This window comes from Ambystoma mexicanum, chromosome 9 (genome assembly GCF_040938575.1).
Source record: "Ambystoma mexicanum isolate Mex_15411 chromosome 9, UKY_AmexF1_1, whole genome shotgun sequence".
In the NCBI taxonomy this organism is placed as follows: Eukaryota; Metazoa; Chordata; class Amphibia; order Caudata; family Ambystomatidae; genus Ambystoma; species Ambystoma mexicanum.
Window position 1 is genome coordinate 1184842429 of NC_090931.1, and position 15895 is coordinate 1184858323.

The 15895-nt window shown below is 43.4% G+C and overlaps 1 pseudogene; it reads right to left on the reverse strand.

Annotated features, from left to right (window-relative positions):
* LOC138487446 (cytosolic acyl coenzyme A thioester hydrolase-like) overlaps positions 1 to 15342 on the reverse strand; it is a 75017-nt pseudogene extending 59675 nt beyond the window's left edge.
* Positions 15343 to 15895: the final 553 nt, after the last annotated feature.

Consider the following 15895-nt stretch of genomic DNA (forward strand, 5'->3'; position numbering starts at 1 on the left):
TAGGAAATCTAGTTGCTGTTCCAGGATGAGGTTGTGTGTATCGATAGCATGTGCACCTAAGGACTGCACGTTTAGTAGCGCACTTTCAAGTTGAGTCATTCTCCTGATGAGAGAACTTTTTTTGATTAAGACTCTTTGGTTATAGTATAATGGAGAGAGGTAAGTTTTTTGTCTCAGGACAGTGCTTTCGTTAGTTACTGACATTGTGACAGACACTTTACTTTTTAGTTTGAGGCAGGGAAACCCCTCTTAGAGTTAGGGATAGCCAGGTTTTTTTATTAAATTAATGTCTTTGACAACCACCATGACACATCCTGGACAGTTACCTTCTTCTGCACCCTTAGAGGTGTAATAGATCCCTTATCCTGCCTCTTGACATTGGATACTGCTTTACACAGGTCAACACTGCACCTGGTTACATTTCAATGCACAATGCCCCTATGCCATTTAACAGTCCTACATCGTGGTTGCTCCTAGTCCATAATTCAGCAAGCACCTTCTCTAAATCTTTCGGCATGAGTGGTTGTAATGTCTTTGCAAGGTGCATGGTGTGAGGTAGTTCTCTCTGCTCTACAATTATCTCACAGCATATGGCCATTTCAAATATCATCTCTCCCTCATCTTTTGTGTTCATTCGAACAGCTGTTCATTGGACACATCCCTCACTCGCTGTTTTGGGTCAATACATAGGACTGTGCACCATTTAAAATCTGCCTAATCGAAACCAGACAGTATTAATTACTATGTCTGCCTTAGTAATTATTGCTTCCAAATATATCTTGCTAATGGTGCCTGGTGCCCTTTCCTGAGGCACAGCTGGTCTGGAGCTCAGCAAGTATGCACCATATTGTTTCCTTGATCTCTGGTACGCAACCTTGCATGTTTGCTACCCTATAAAGGAACAAATCTAGATTGAGACATATTCATCGCAGGGGTTAACATTGCGGAGGGCTTGGGTTAGTGCTTCAGCCCTAGCATGGTACGTTCCTGGAAATGAACACACCATACATTCCTCTGTTATGAGATGGTTATATTCTACTTGGCCATGAGATCCCTACCTAAGAGGTTGACTGGTGTGTCTCCCAAATACAATAAAGGTGCTGCCACTTCCTGTGTTCCTTCCATGATGGGTAGGTGTTAGGTGAAAGGAACTGATACAATATCCCCAGAAAATCCCTGGATGTTCATTATGTTATGTGACAAAGGAAACTTTCCTTCCCTAATACAGCATTTAGTAACCCCTGTGTCGACCAAAAAAGAAAATGTTCTATCCCCTAACTTCACTCCGACTCAGGGTTACTCATCTGGGTCACAATTTACTGATAAAACTTGGCACGTAAGAGCTGTCTGTGGGCTTTCATATTGTGAGTGACCATTCGTACCTGGAAAAGGGAAAGGATTGAAACCCAAACATACTTGCTCCTGTGTCATGAGTTATCATCCATTGTGACAAGGTATTAGGAAACAAAATGCCTTATTCTTTGCTAGGGCTATTCGGCCAAGCCGTGGTGTAAGCCTACGTCCCCATGGTTGTATTTGTTCCGGATTTTCTGTCTCCCACCCATTCTCATCATCCTCTACTTCTCCATTAGTATATACTGTGTCATAGTCCATAGTGTGGTTGTGCTCATCCATATCTTATTGCTTCTCCTAAACTGGGTGTTTCCTCATTTGCATATATCTGGGGATCTTCAATAGCTTTAATACCAATTTTAAAAAGAGTTTGTCCCACCCTCCATTTGTCTGTGCCTATTGGCGCACCCTCACCCTCCCCTTGGCCCTGTGCTGCTTTTGCTAGCTCCTCATCTGCCTTCTGTAATGTTGACTCTAATTGAGGGCAAACCTTATTCTCAATGCCTAAGATCAATGGTAGGTCAATCTGTCTCAAGTGACCAAAAGGTTAAGAACTCTTGACCCGCTCACATCGGGTTGCATTTAGTTTTAGAGAAACTCACAAAATTACAATCATATTCCAGACATTAAGTGAATGCAAAACCCTAATCTACTACAGGCTCTTGCCATTTACAGACCTATAGATCAAAATACATTGCCCTACTCTCTTGGTTAGCACATTACCTGTGACATTTCTAAATCCACCCCCCACCCTGCAGTTGATCTAATTGGGCAATTAGCAAAGGAGAAAACAGCACCCTGTTGCAATAATATTGGATATTGTAGCATCCTTTCCCAAGACACCAGGAAGCAGCTTGGCACTCTATCATGTCCCCAACCCTTGTAGCTTCCTCACTGTGAAATATATCATGCTTAACTAGACCAAGGATAGAAACAGTAAGTTTGCAGTACGTTCATCTTGCCTAGGAAAAAGAGAGAGAGAGAGATAGAGAAAGGGAGAGAGAGAGAAAGAGAGAGCTAGCTCATTGAAAAGACATGCAATAGAAACCCCACTTTTGAGAAGTAACCAATCTGTCACAAGCTCGACAGTCCTAAGACTTTTTTTAGAGGGCAGTAGAACCAAAGCATGGTGCAGTATTTTCCCAGTGACTCATACTGAGGGCTTCTTCACCAGGATATATATTTTTCAACTATTGTATGCCCATTTGGTTTTTGCTAAAAATGTAAGTTGTTATTATTCTGTTCTGAGTTCGACGTCCCTGGGAAACCCTCATGAGAGAGGATGACGGGTATCTGCATCTTTTGAAACAATAACTAACTTGATATGTGTGCTGCCTGTTCACCCAGCCACATACTTGCCAACTTTACAAGCTCTCTTGCATGTGGCAGAAACAAGGCCTAATAAAATGTTTTCAAAATCACTAAAACAACATGACACCTTCATGTTTTGAGTATTTTTGCATTCTGTATTTCCCTTTACGTTTAAGACATTGCGTTTGCATATGAACAACTTCTCAATTGCATCCACCACTGCCATGGGATCCAGCTACCCTTTGAATGACAAGTGAGACTAATTTCTGGTTATGTGTGCCTCCATTCCTCCAGACTATGGGCCTCATTACACGGACGGCGGTAAGGGTTAACGGTCACCGTTAATGGCAACGGTGACCGTTAACCCTTACCGCCGTACTACGAGAACCTTTGCGGGTTGCAGGATTTAACGCCTGCTTCTTGCAGGCGTTAAAATCCAACCCGCTAAGGGACCTCGGAGCTAATTACGGCACCGCAAAATTGCGGTGCCGTAATTAGCGCCTTCCCCATTTCCATAGAGCCCTATGGGGCAGAAATGGGAATGGGGAAGGGCAATGGCGGAAAGGGGATTTACCGCCCCTCCAACCTTGGAATGGGGCGGTAAATCCCCTTTCCGCCAAGGCGGTGCCGGTATTTTACCGGCATGAGCCATGGCGCTAATAGCGCCATGGCTCACCGCCTACCGTGTAATGAGGCCCTATAGGTCTAATCCTGAACTTATTGCAAAAACAATATTGTACTGGACTTTGGTATGAACTTTGTTGCAACTCTTCTGGGTTATTGTGTGTGTCCTTGAATTTGTAAAACACACCCACAAACACACAAACATGAACCAAATACTAAATACAAGAATAGCAATACGTACCTGCTTCCCACACCATGCTCACAAGTTCGATTCCTTCAGTGCACACACTGTCATTGGATGAGTGGGATGAGTGTGGAGCTGTGTCAAGAGAAACCTGTTCTGCCTATACTTGGTAAAAAGGTGCACACAAATTAAAACTGAAACAAAATGTACCCAAGATCTCAGAATGTTAGAAACTCACTTGTCATGCTGTTGTTCTGAGATGAAATCTGGCAAGCTTGGCAGATGATTCTTTTTCCTCAAAGCAGTCTTCTGCTTTAGCTTCAAGGATTATTGTTCAAATATGCATGCTGCTCTCTACAGTCATGCACTTGCAGAGTCATGTAATGAGTGACATTCAAGTTGAAAATAATAACGATTCACTATTAGCAGTAGTGCCCCTCTTGTTGCCTTGGCTTGCTGTTTGATACCTAAAAATGTAAATGACCCACACCTCACAGTTTGGCAACTCCACCCTGTACACTCGGCACACCATGATAGCAAACTTTATCAACAGGTTCTTCACCTTTGACAACCTATGTTGGCAACTTGTGTGCAAATGTCACACCTCCCTTATAATGACATTTGTTTACGAAATGGACAAATGTCCTCCAAATCAGAATATGCTTCTTACCAGACAAGTACAGAACTGGGAGTAACTAAGTATGTTTTTATGCCCTTTTTTGTGGCATGCACACACTACATAATTTCCCCAAAAATATAAAAGCGCCATTTTCCAAGGTCATTAGAATTCCCATCTCTTTGAAAAAGTGTTGCACTCCCAAAGAAACAGTTTTCAAAATAGAAGCACGCCATGATCAGGCCCTCTTGTCTCTCCTGACCTTCCTAAATGGTAGAGACCCGGGAATTGTATACCACCCAACAATATGTTACACCTTTCGTGATAGTAAAGCATCCCTACAAGCAAATCGTTCCACGTATGCATGCCAGGCTGGACTAGACACAGAGTGTGTCAAATCCTTTGAGATTGGCCAGATTCAGGATGATCGGGGCCTCCAACTAGAGCATAGGCTATGATGAGTTTGAGTGTCCTACAACGCTGCCTTGTCATAGCTATCAGGTTGGAGTAGTATACTGCAGTAGCAGGGCTTTTGGTACTGGATGTACATTTTGTGCACACATTATAGTGCCACAGCCTACATAGCTTGCACACCAATGGGCGCCTGAGATACTAATTTGTGCATTACACATGCAGAGGTTCTATTCTGCAATGCCATCCTCCTCCCCTGGTAGTCTTATCCTTTGGAAAGATAAAATAGTTCTACAACCAGGACCAGATGGGATGTAATGTATTGGATAGCGATTGTGTCTGACCTGTTGTTACCTTCTCAAGGAAACCGAGAGGCTGCCTTGACCCTTCAACACAAGTAAAACAAAGCACAATTGTTCCAGTTTCCTCCCCAATACCCATCTGTTGTTAGACCATCAGTGGCTCCTGTGCCAGGTACTCTTCATCTCATGCAGCACCAACACCACCTGCTCTCCCCTCTGAAGGAACTCTCCGAGTGTCCCTGCAGCTGCAAACAATTTTCACCTAATTGGTAGCCAGTCTGTTTCCGGCACGCACTTCACCAGCTCCTTCAACCACTGATTCCGTCAAAAGGTCTTACTGCCATGACGTGGCCATTAATGAAAGTAGCAGCCTCTTCCACTTATTCCTTCCTATGCACCATTTATCTTCCGTCATGTACCTCCAACCTATCCTTAATCTCCCTCCCCCTCTACAAAGCCACCTCCACCGTTCTCATGATGCAGCTCAAACTTTCACTGCCCCATGTGTCCATCTCCACCTCCTAGCTGACTACCTTGACCTTTGAGTTGGAGAAAAGAACAGACCAGCTTCTCATTTTATCCCACCCCAACACAGACTATATATGAAAGGATGTGTTGCCCAAGGTGCCGTTTCCAAAACACAAAAAAATTGAGTCATACCGGACTCAAAACAAGGGGAAGGGTTTTTGGAATACACAAATAGTAGGGAAGAAAACTGACTATGGAGCACAGGAATACTTATTTTGTTCACAGAAAGGTGTCTACAAACCTAGGAACACAAATGTGTGATGTGTTCATTTTGTGTGTGTACACAAAAGGGAACAAGGGGTAAGGACAAGTACAAGAGGAGGTTGCATGTTTTTTTCTGTTTTAAGTGTTTTACAGCAGTAAATGTAAAAAGAAAAGATTACAGAGGAGTCCTAAAACACACAGTTACAGATTTATGGGGCTAAATTAGAGATAATGAAATGCAAAACTCAAGACAAATCTCACAAAGAACTACATATAGTCAAATAGGTTTCAGATAGGGATCAGCAAACGCCACACGCAGGTGACATACTCCTCTGGACCCTCCCAGCCTCTCCAAGAACCCCTGCAATATGTGAGTCTTTTCTGTCCACTCCTAAATTGACATCAAGTTGAAAAAGCAAGGTGGTACTAATAAAGTCCTCTCTAATTTTTTTAGCATGTCTCGAGAACACTGACCGCATAGTCAAACTCTCCTCTCAAGTATAAGATCTCCTGATAAATTGGTGGAATTTGAACCCCACCTTCAATCCCAAGGCAAGGTTTGGCCATTTGGAAAACCTGCCAGGAAAGGCATACATTTCCCATTGAATACATTTTGGAAGTTTAAGCTCCCATATATTCAAGTCTAATATTATTATTATTATTATTATTATTATTATTATTATTATTATTATTATTATTATTATTATTATTATTATGAATATCGTATTTATTGAGCACTGACCTAGTTTCGAGAAGTAAAAAAGCGCTTTACAGAGGTACACAACAATACAAATACACAATGAGCGCTGTACAGAGGTATACAACAGTACAGATGCATAAAAGAGCACTTTTCAGAGCTAATGACAGAACAGATATACAGCGAGGTTAGTATGCAGAGGAGGAGTACAGCTGTACATGGTGGCTGGAGGAGAAGGGCGAACAGCATCTAGTGAGTCATTTGGTGTGGAGGTGATGTGATGGCCTAGATTTTGAGGAGAGATTCTTTGAAGAGGTGGGTCTTGAGTTCTTTTCGGAATTGTAGGAGCGTGAGGGAGAGTCTGATGTTGACCGTTAGGAGGTTACATATTCTTGGGGTGTAGGAAGAGAAGTCTGGATTTCTGGTCCTTTGCTTTTTGCAGCAGCAGATTTCAAGTCTGCACGAGTCCTGGCTTCTGGTGTTGCCCTGTCCATCAGAGGTAGATGGTGAGTTTCTCTGCGAGGTAGCTGGGTGACTTGAGGGCGACTGCCTTATAGATGATGCAGCAAGACTTGAAGGTGATTTGTGCATGCTGGGGCAGCCAGTGAAGCTCAATGAGGGCCGGGATGATGTGGTTGTATCTGCCTAGAACCTTGATGAGGGTATCTGGTCATTGCATCGTATGCAATACCATCGACTGCCTTGCCATCGAAAAAAATTGCATAAAATAAGTATCAAATGCATTTTCTTTTTAAAGGTAAAGTGTTTAGTTTAATTATAATGGGTTTTAAAAGTTAAAAAAGGGGGATTGTAGGGGCCCATTAAAAAAAAGAAATACAAAAAATTGCATTCAATGCTATTTTTTTCAATGCATTTTTTTAGATGGAATGGTATGTCGATGGTAGGAATTCGATGCAATGACTATAAACCCTTGATGAGGCATGCAGCTGCGTGTAGGACACTTCTCAGGGGAACAAGGGAGGACGACGGGAGCCTTCGAGGAGGGCATTGGCCCGGTCCAAGCATCCAGACATATTGTTCATAAAATTTAGAAGAAATGTAAAGGAACTATAGAATTATTTAATTTGTAACATATTCATTAGAATAAGTCATAATATTAATATAATATTTTCTTTAGAACACAATTATAATCAATTGCCTTTCAGAAACGCATCCTTTGTTTTCTTTGCCTTGTGAGTATGATTGATTGTTTTTCAAAATATGGTGTTTGTCTTTCGCCATAGCACTGAAATATGTGCCTTAACAATTTCCAGATGTCTTTACTAAAGTGTGAAGAAACACATTTCTCTTAAAGGACAGTTTTTTTAGACGGAAGTTAAGCATAGTTTGATGCAAAAAAGAAGTTGCCATTACATGGTGTTTAAGCAGTATTTTTTAAAGTTGTTTGTATTAAATAAAAACAAATCCTCCCTTAAATGCATAAAGTAACTTCTGCGGGAAGGCTGGATCACTAACATATATGGACATCTGGCAAACTCTAATTAGTAGGAAATAATCAAATGGAAATGTAATTCAGTACATCAGAATGCTTAAGGTCAGCTACACTGGGGTGAATCTTGAAATACATTCAAAAGTACATTAAAAACAATCTGTTTTCATTTATGAATACTTTCGATATGTCCAACATATGTCCAATATATTTATTTGAGAAAAACAGTATGAAAACATTGTATCACCTAAAGTTTTATTGTTTAATAATGTTCATCATTACTTCAAATTGCAGATCAACTAAAGTCAATGTGAATACAGTTTCAGGGAGCAGCGGCTGTCAAATAATGTTATCCCTATCAGTAAGTAAATGTGCAATGATGAGCAATATGTTGTGACATATAACCACACGGGTGCCGTCTGACAGTCTAAGGCTGTTTATTGTGGATTTTTGCAACACACAAAGTGGCCATCAGTTCCTAGATATGGATCTTTACGGACTACTGGGTTTTAGTGGAGTTGGACACTATGGCCGTCCCTCTCTCTTGACCTCCCTAAAATGTCCCTGCTTCCTAGCCTAGGCTTTTGTAACAGGTGGATAGTTGCTATGGATCAGTGCCACCTATTTGTCTTTTCTCTATCCTGTTCTATTGGTGGAATCCTTAAGACAGTGGCTACCTTACTCCTTACTGGCCTTCCACAGTTACCTAACCAAGCATGCTTAGTGTTCTAATGGAGTCCTGAGGGATTGTGCACAGTGCCACTCGCTCTCCTTCCACACACAGTCTCACCTGACCCTTCTCTGCACTGAGTCCCATGATGTTCTCCTCCCTCCGTACTACTGTCCCTATGATTTTCCACTCCACCTTCCTGCCTCCATCAATTTCTAGTACTTCTCCCTCTGCTTCTCAGTTCCTCCACGTATTACTTTCTGTACTGCCTACTATCTCTGATGGCATTGTCAACTCCCTCGTCCCTTCAATACTACCTCCTTGTCTCTACTACTCCTCCATTATAACTTCCCTCTCTCCTTTTTCCCACAACTTCTATTCCTCTACTCCATCTCTACTACTACCATATATCTACTGCTCCTACCTCTCACTACTACTACTCCCACTCTACTGCTACTACCACTTTGTTTATGGCCACCACTACTCTACTACATCGTCTCCCTTGTCACAGTGGATTCCCCAATGATAGTGAAAGGCCTTGTGACAAATATTGTTTTGTGGTCAATGCATCGTTAAGGCGAGTCAACTGTGATTAGGTCACATGGGAGTGATTTCTTGACTGTAGCCCGAGAGGCCCCCACACTACCAATCTTCCCAGAGGAGGATAGAAGATCTATTATCCAACCCCTGCAGGACTTTGCCTACTTTCCATCCTTTGTACATGAAAATGTGTGCTTCAGATTCCAGCTAAAGGATTTGAAGGACACTGCAAAAGGAGTTTAGGAAACCAAGCCTTCCCTAAAAGAACTTGTATATCTAAATGGTATTTCATTATTACATTCCCCATAATTCTCTGTCCCTAAAAACTGAAAAACTAGACCCGATCTTTTACTTTCAAAACTGGAGTGACAGTGGAAAGGAACACATTGGGAGCACATAACATCACTGGAAGGTGAGGTTGGAGTAAGGGAATCCAAATCAAATTCTAATTTCTAAGTAACCCACAACATAGAAAACTCCCCAATTGTAAACATTGTAAAATGTGAAAAGTTCATCTCTGAGGCATATACAGTATGAAGGCTATTGCCTAAACTTACAATAGGAGAACATCAATTAGCACCCGCCGCCATCCTACCTCACCTTCAATTCATGAGTGGGGGAATTTAATCATAGGGGAATGAGATGTAGACATGCACTCAGGGCCAGTTAGGGCCAGGGAAACCAGGAATATTATGTGACAGCCAACCAGGGAGATTATCACTTGAGCCACCCCATTGTCCTCAGTATATAACAACCTTCTTTCCAGTAAGGACTGGGTAAATGGGTAGAGCAGACATTTTACATTGTGTTTATTTGTTTTATTGTTTATAGCGCAGACCTAGCTCAAGAGCAGCAGAGCACTGTGCAGGGTGTGGGTAGCTAGCATTTGGGTTGGTGTCTTTTAACAGTTTTGCAGTACACTGAGCTGTGGTCTGTGCATTAGTCTATGCATCCAATGGGATTAGGCATTGGTCAGAGGTTGCTGAAAAAAGCATTTTCTCAAGAGATTTGCTAATTTGGATAATTGTGGGGGCATTCCAAGAAAATTCCAGGATTGTGTTCCATAGGGTTGGTGCATGACAAAAGGATTGTTTGTTGGTCTTCTCTGAGAGGACAAGTTGTGATTAGAGCCAGTTGGTTGATTTGCTGCATGAGGAGAATGTGCCAACAGAAATGCTCAGTTTAGCCGACTAGTACACTGGTGCTCTACTCGTGTTTACTTTGTAGATGAAAACCAAAAAAGTGGTGGGTGGAAGGTTTTAAATACATCTGAACCATTGGCACTGCTCTGGGAAACCTTCTACACCACTTGTTTTTAGCCTGACTGTACCATTGCAAAAGAGGTCCAGCCATATGAAAATCCGTGAGGTAGTCACCAATGGAGAAGCCCAGCATGAACTGCTAGGCAAAGCCTCACCTGCACAGAAAAATAAGCAACCACATGTTCTTTTACACTTTTATAATGGCTTGGCAGACAAAGAGAAATTGTCAGGAGGGTTACACAGAGCAATGCCAGAGGTTAAGATTAATTCCAGGCATCACCTCTTTTATTTTACTTTGTCACCCCCAGTGGGACAGTTTTGCCCCCATGTTGGTCCCGTCCCTGCTGAGTCTAGAGACCCAAACTACTCCTCACTGATGAGGCCCAACAAGGCCGAAATATGTTTAGGGGTTACTTGTGGTCTCATGCAGAAGGGAAGTGACCAAGCAGTTTGGGCCTTTAGGTGTGGGACCAAGCCTGATTTGCATATGGGCTTTCCCCTTTTGTAATGGCTTGGCAGGTGAAAACCAATGGTCTGGAGGGTTGCCCAGAGCAATGCCAGAGTGTACCATTTATTCTAAACCTTCCAGCTATCACCTCTCTTGTTTTGAAATGATTGTTCACCCCCAACATCACTTTACCTATAAAAAAATCTTCTAAAAAGAAATAAAACACAGACACCCCAAAATGTATAGCCACGGGCACGGAATTAGTCGTACCTGCGGCTATCCATACTCCTTTGCAGTCTGGGATATAGCTGCGAATATTGGAAAAACAGCTGGAATAAATGCCTTGCTACCCTCCCCAGACCCTCAGCAAGTGTCCCCCTCATCTGTGCCAGCTCTCCCACTTGCGAGATGGCCTCCTCACCTCCCTTGCCCTTTCCCTTTCCCCCCACAACACACACTTTTTCTGTGATGCAGTTTGCTTTGAGATGTTGGCTATTCACGGATATAGCCGAGGCTACAGAAAGCTCTGTGTTACAAACTCAGTCCCTAGACACCCACCAACTCCCAAATTTCACTGGCTGCCCTCTAGCCACTCCCACATCTAGCCTGATGGTATGTGCACATTTTCTGACCTGCAAATAGTTTTTTTCCTGTGTTTCATTTTCCTATATCCTCTGCTATAACCTTGAATAGTTCTCACATTGAGAGAAATACAAGATGGTGGCTTTTTCATTTCTGAAAACCATCATCCTGCAATGCACCTTGAGAGATATAACTATCAATTTGTGAGAAGGTAGCACCCCTTTCTCCATCAAATATTTAAATAACTACTGCATGGAATAACCCCAAACCACGCATGGATTGCTAGTCAACACTTTGTGCCGAATTGTTTTGGACATGGTCCAAATCCATCCACCGGTTTGCGCTGTGTGCTTTGGCAAAAATTGGCCTTGTTTGTCTTTGGAAAAATGAATGGGAAGTAGACCACAACTTTGGAAAAACATTTATTTTGTATTATTAATAACGTTCTTATTTTTCAACGTATCTTTACGAAACTTTGCGGTCTGGGAGGGAGGCCTGCAAATCCCTAATCACTTTCAAAATTTCTGTCAAATCCATTACTCAAATCAAAAGTTATTAATGATAGAATTTTGAGGGGTTCATATTGGTGTCCGACTCACCTTAACTATAGGGCGGCTATCGCCGCTCTTTGATATATTCAAGGAAAAAAGTTGGAGTGACGTTAAGGTGAGAACTTAACGCAACAAAACCCCTGAAACTGAGCTAAAGCACCATAAATTCACGCCCCCTGTTGCACAGCCTATGAGCACAAAGATGGCATCACAGATGACAGACATACACAAGTGAGCACAGGCTACCACACCCTTTAACACAGTGTAGTATGGATAGTGGCCAACAGCCAGACTGAGGTGCAGATCCCTCTGACAATTGCATCAGACACCAATCCAAAAAACAGATAAAACAAAATGTATTCACAAACAAAAATACAACAAAATATATTAAAACAACACATAATCATGTTCACAATATCACATCAAATAGCCCAAGACTCAAAGAAGTAATTATAGGTGAGTAGTGATCCACAGCTTTTGGAGACCAATTTCATGCTCTTTTATTTTGATCAGCTTTTTAAAAAATGCATATTTCTGGAGTATAAACCTCCTTAACACTATATTTCATCTGTTTTCATTTAGACTGGAGACATCTCTCCACTATCAAGGGATCCCAAAATGATACCACATTGCACAAAGCCATAGTGTCCTGAAGAAAGCCCAGAGGATAAACTATATATATTTAAACTGGAATTGTGATCACTTGGCCTCTGAGCTGGAAACACAAAAGTGTCGACCAATGAAGTGTGCTGAGAATTAATACAGTGCACTAATTCACCTCAGTTACTAACCACACTGTTTCATTGCTACTCCTGTTAAACTCTGTAAGATTTAGATTGAGCATATTAGTTGTGCTATTAGATATATGATTATGAGTTGTTTTAATATATTCTGTTGTATTTTTGATTGTGAATACATTTTAATTTATCAGTTTTACCCACTGTATATTTGTAATCACTAAAGGGCCACTAGCCATGGTTTCGGCCATGACCACTGCATATGGTCCCCCAATATGTTTCTTTTGGATCCACTAGGGGGACATGACCTGCACATGTCTTTTGGGCATACTAGCCAGGGATTCTGGCCCTTGACAGTGAGCACCGCTTCCGGCTGTGCCCACTATATAATTTACCCCAAGTTCACTCAACAAAACATTGAGACCCACCAAACAGCAACTCTCCAAAATATTTTGGCCCATAACTACTTTGTTTTCCCACTTGGACTTTAGCTTGCCTAACCATTAGATTTACCTCTCAAGCACACATGATTGTTTGATACAAAAGTATTGGGAGAATTGCTGAGTTTATATTGGGTCTTGGTCATAACTGACTGTATGACAAAAGGTAGCCCTCAGGCAACATGCATTTGATTGTACCTAAACTTTGTTCTGTTTTGGATACCAGCTGCAATTATCTGCTACAATTGTCTTGAACTTCGAAATCTTTTCCTTTTCTTTTCTATCCTTTCAATGTGTGACTTTTGATTTTAGGGTTATTTGTTTCGCTTTTGTGACTGTATATATCATGTTTATTGAGAGATTGTTCTCTTAAATGTTATTAAATGTTATACTTGTTTCAAAGAATCAAATAAGTGAAATTGATATAAGTGCGAAATATTCAGCATAGTGTGTTCTAGCTCTTGAAGCTTAGAGAGCCAATATAAGGACATAGAGGTATGTGATACTTAGGAACACATGTTGCTGGTTCTTTACTGGACAGAGAGCCCGTTTGAGGACACCACACCAGGTGCTAGTTATGCACACCTTCTGAAGGGTGGCCTCTTTCTCAAATAACCACTTCATGTGACAGCATGCAGTGATTACGACCACTGTTATAGTCCTTGGCCTTTTTCCTGTTGGGACACTTCTTTTTTGTATGTTTGTTAGCACTATATAATTGAAAACTGTAACAGGCCACTAGCCATGCCATTTGGCAGTGTCCATTGTATATGTTCCCCTTAATATGTTTCTGTTGGATCCACTATAAATGTCTTTTGATCCAACTGACCAGGGCCAAAAACCCTGGCCACAGCGTTCGTACATGTCCAATCTTGATTTGAAAACAATAAAGGGCTACTACCCATGTCCTTTGGGCGTGATCACTGTACATTTCCCCCAATATGTTTCTTTTGAACCCACCTAATAGACACAGCCTATACATGTCTGTTGGGCCTAGTAGCCAGGGCCCTCTGCCCTTGCCAGTGAGCACTGCCTTTGGCTGTGACCACTATATGTTTTAAAACACTACGAGGCCTATCCATGGATTTCGGCAATGTCCACTGTACAAAATCCCCTTAATATGTTTCTTTTTGACCCCATTGGTGGCTACAGATTTTATCTGTGGCCAATATACATGTATTTTGTGCTCACTAGCCAGGGCCTTTGGCTCTAGTCTTCGGCCTTGCCCTCGGTATATTTTGAAACCACTAAAGGGCAACTAGCAACGGCTTTTGGCCATGTCCACTATATATGTTCCACCAATATGTTTCTTTCGGGACAACTATGCATGTCTTTTGAGCCCACCTAGCCATGGCCTTTGTCCTTTTCCAGTGAGCATGACTTGTGTCTGTGACCATTGTATAGTTTAAGATACTAAAGGGCCACTGGCCATGGCCTTCAGCCATAGACAGTAGCCACAGCCTCTGGCCCCGTACGCTGTACATATTCCTCCACTATGTTTCTTTTGGAAACACTAGGTGGCAACAGACTTCTGCTGTGGCCACTATATATGTACTTTGGGACCACTAGCTAGGGCTTTTGGCCATTGCCAAGGAGGCAGGGAGCACGGCCTTCAGCCATGCCCACTGTATATTTTAACCCCATTAACTGCAGACAACGAGGTACCTTGCACTCCGCACAATGTTTCCAGTGCGGGATGAGATACTTCGTCCTCTGCAGTGCTTACATCTGGAGGGGTGGATTGCCCCCCCCATTGCTCCCTCAATCCCTCTGACCCCCAGCGTGTACATTTCGCAGAGACGCATTTGCGTCCTGCGAGGGCTCGTTGGTAAGGATAGACAAGCAGATTCCTTGGTCCCAAGGAGCCATGGCCATGTGTCAATGCTTCCTCAGAGAGAAACCCTTTAACGCAAACCTCCCTGGATGCAAAAGCTGTAATGCAGCCCAGCTAGAGCTCCAGGATGGTTAGGGCTGCTTCCCCTGGCATTGGACGCCTGTCTCCCATGTTGGGCGACCGTGTCCCTGTCTTTTCCCAGAAAGAAAAGCTGTAACACAGTCGAGCCAGAGCTCCAGGGCAGCTCGCGGTTCTGCCTCGGGGGGCTTGGCACCTGTCTCCCTTGTTGGTCGACCATCCCCAGGTTCACCAGCTGTCCCAGAGAGCCCCGGCAGGAACCCCATCTCTTCCTGGAAGAAACAGCTGTAACATATCCGAGCCAGAGCTCCAGGACAGTCAGGCCGCTGGCCCCAGCCTTGGGCGCCACCTCCCTTGCTGGTCGACCGTCGCCAAGCTCAGTGGGGATCCCATGGAGCCCTGGCAGTGTGCCAATGCCTCCTCGGAGAGAAAAGCTGTAATGCGCCCCAGCCAGAGCTCCAGGATGTTCAGGATTGTTGCCTCTGGCCTGTGGTACCTGTCTTCCATGTTGTGAAACCATCCCCAAGTCCAGCACTAGTCCCAGTCAGCACCAGCAGGATGCTCATCCCTTCCCGGAGGGAAATGCTTTAAAGCAGGCCTGCCAGAGCTCTGGGACGGCTGGCGGTGCTGCCTGCGGGATTGGGCACCTGTCTCCCATGTTGGTCGACTGTCCCCAATTTCAGTGGCGGTCCCAGGTAGTCTTGGCTGGATCCCCATCCCTCCCTGGAGGGAAACCTGTAACTGAGGCCAGCCAGAACTCCTGGATGGTCTGGGGTGATGTGCCCGGCCTTTGGCGCCTGCCTCCCATGTTGAGCAACCATCCCAAAGTTCAGCGCCAGTCCCAGGGAGTCTTGGCAAGGTGCCCATCCCTTCCTGTAGGGAAAATCTATAAGGCAGCCTCGTCTGAGCTCCTGGACAGTTGGCACTGCTGCCCCTAGCCTTGGGCACCTGTCTGCCTTGTTGGTCAACTGCCCCCAAGTTCAGTGGCAGTCCCAGGGAGCCCTGGCAGTGTGCCAATGCCTTCTCGGAGAGAAAAGCTGTGATGCAGCCCAGCCACAGCTCTCAGATGGTCA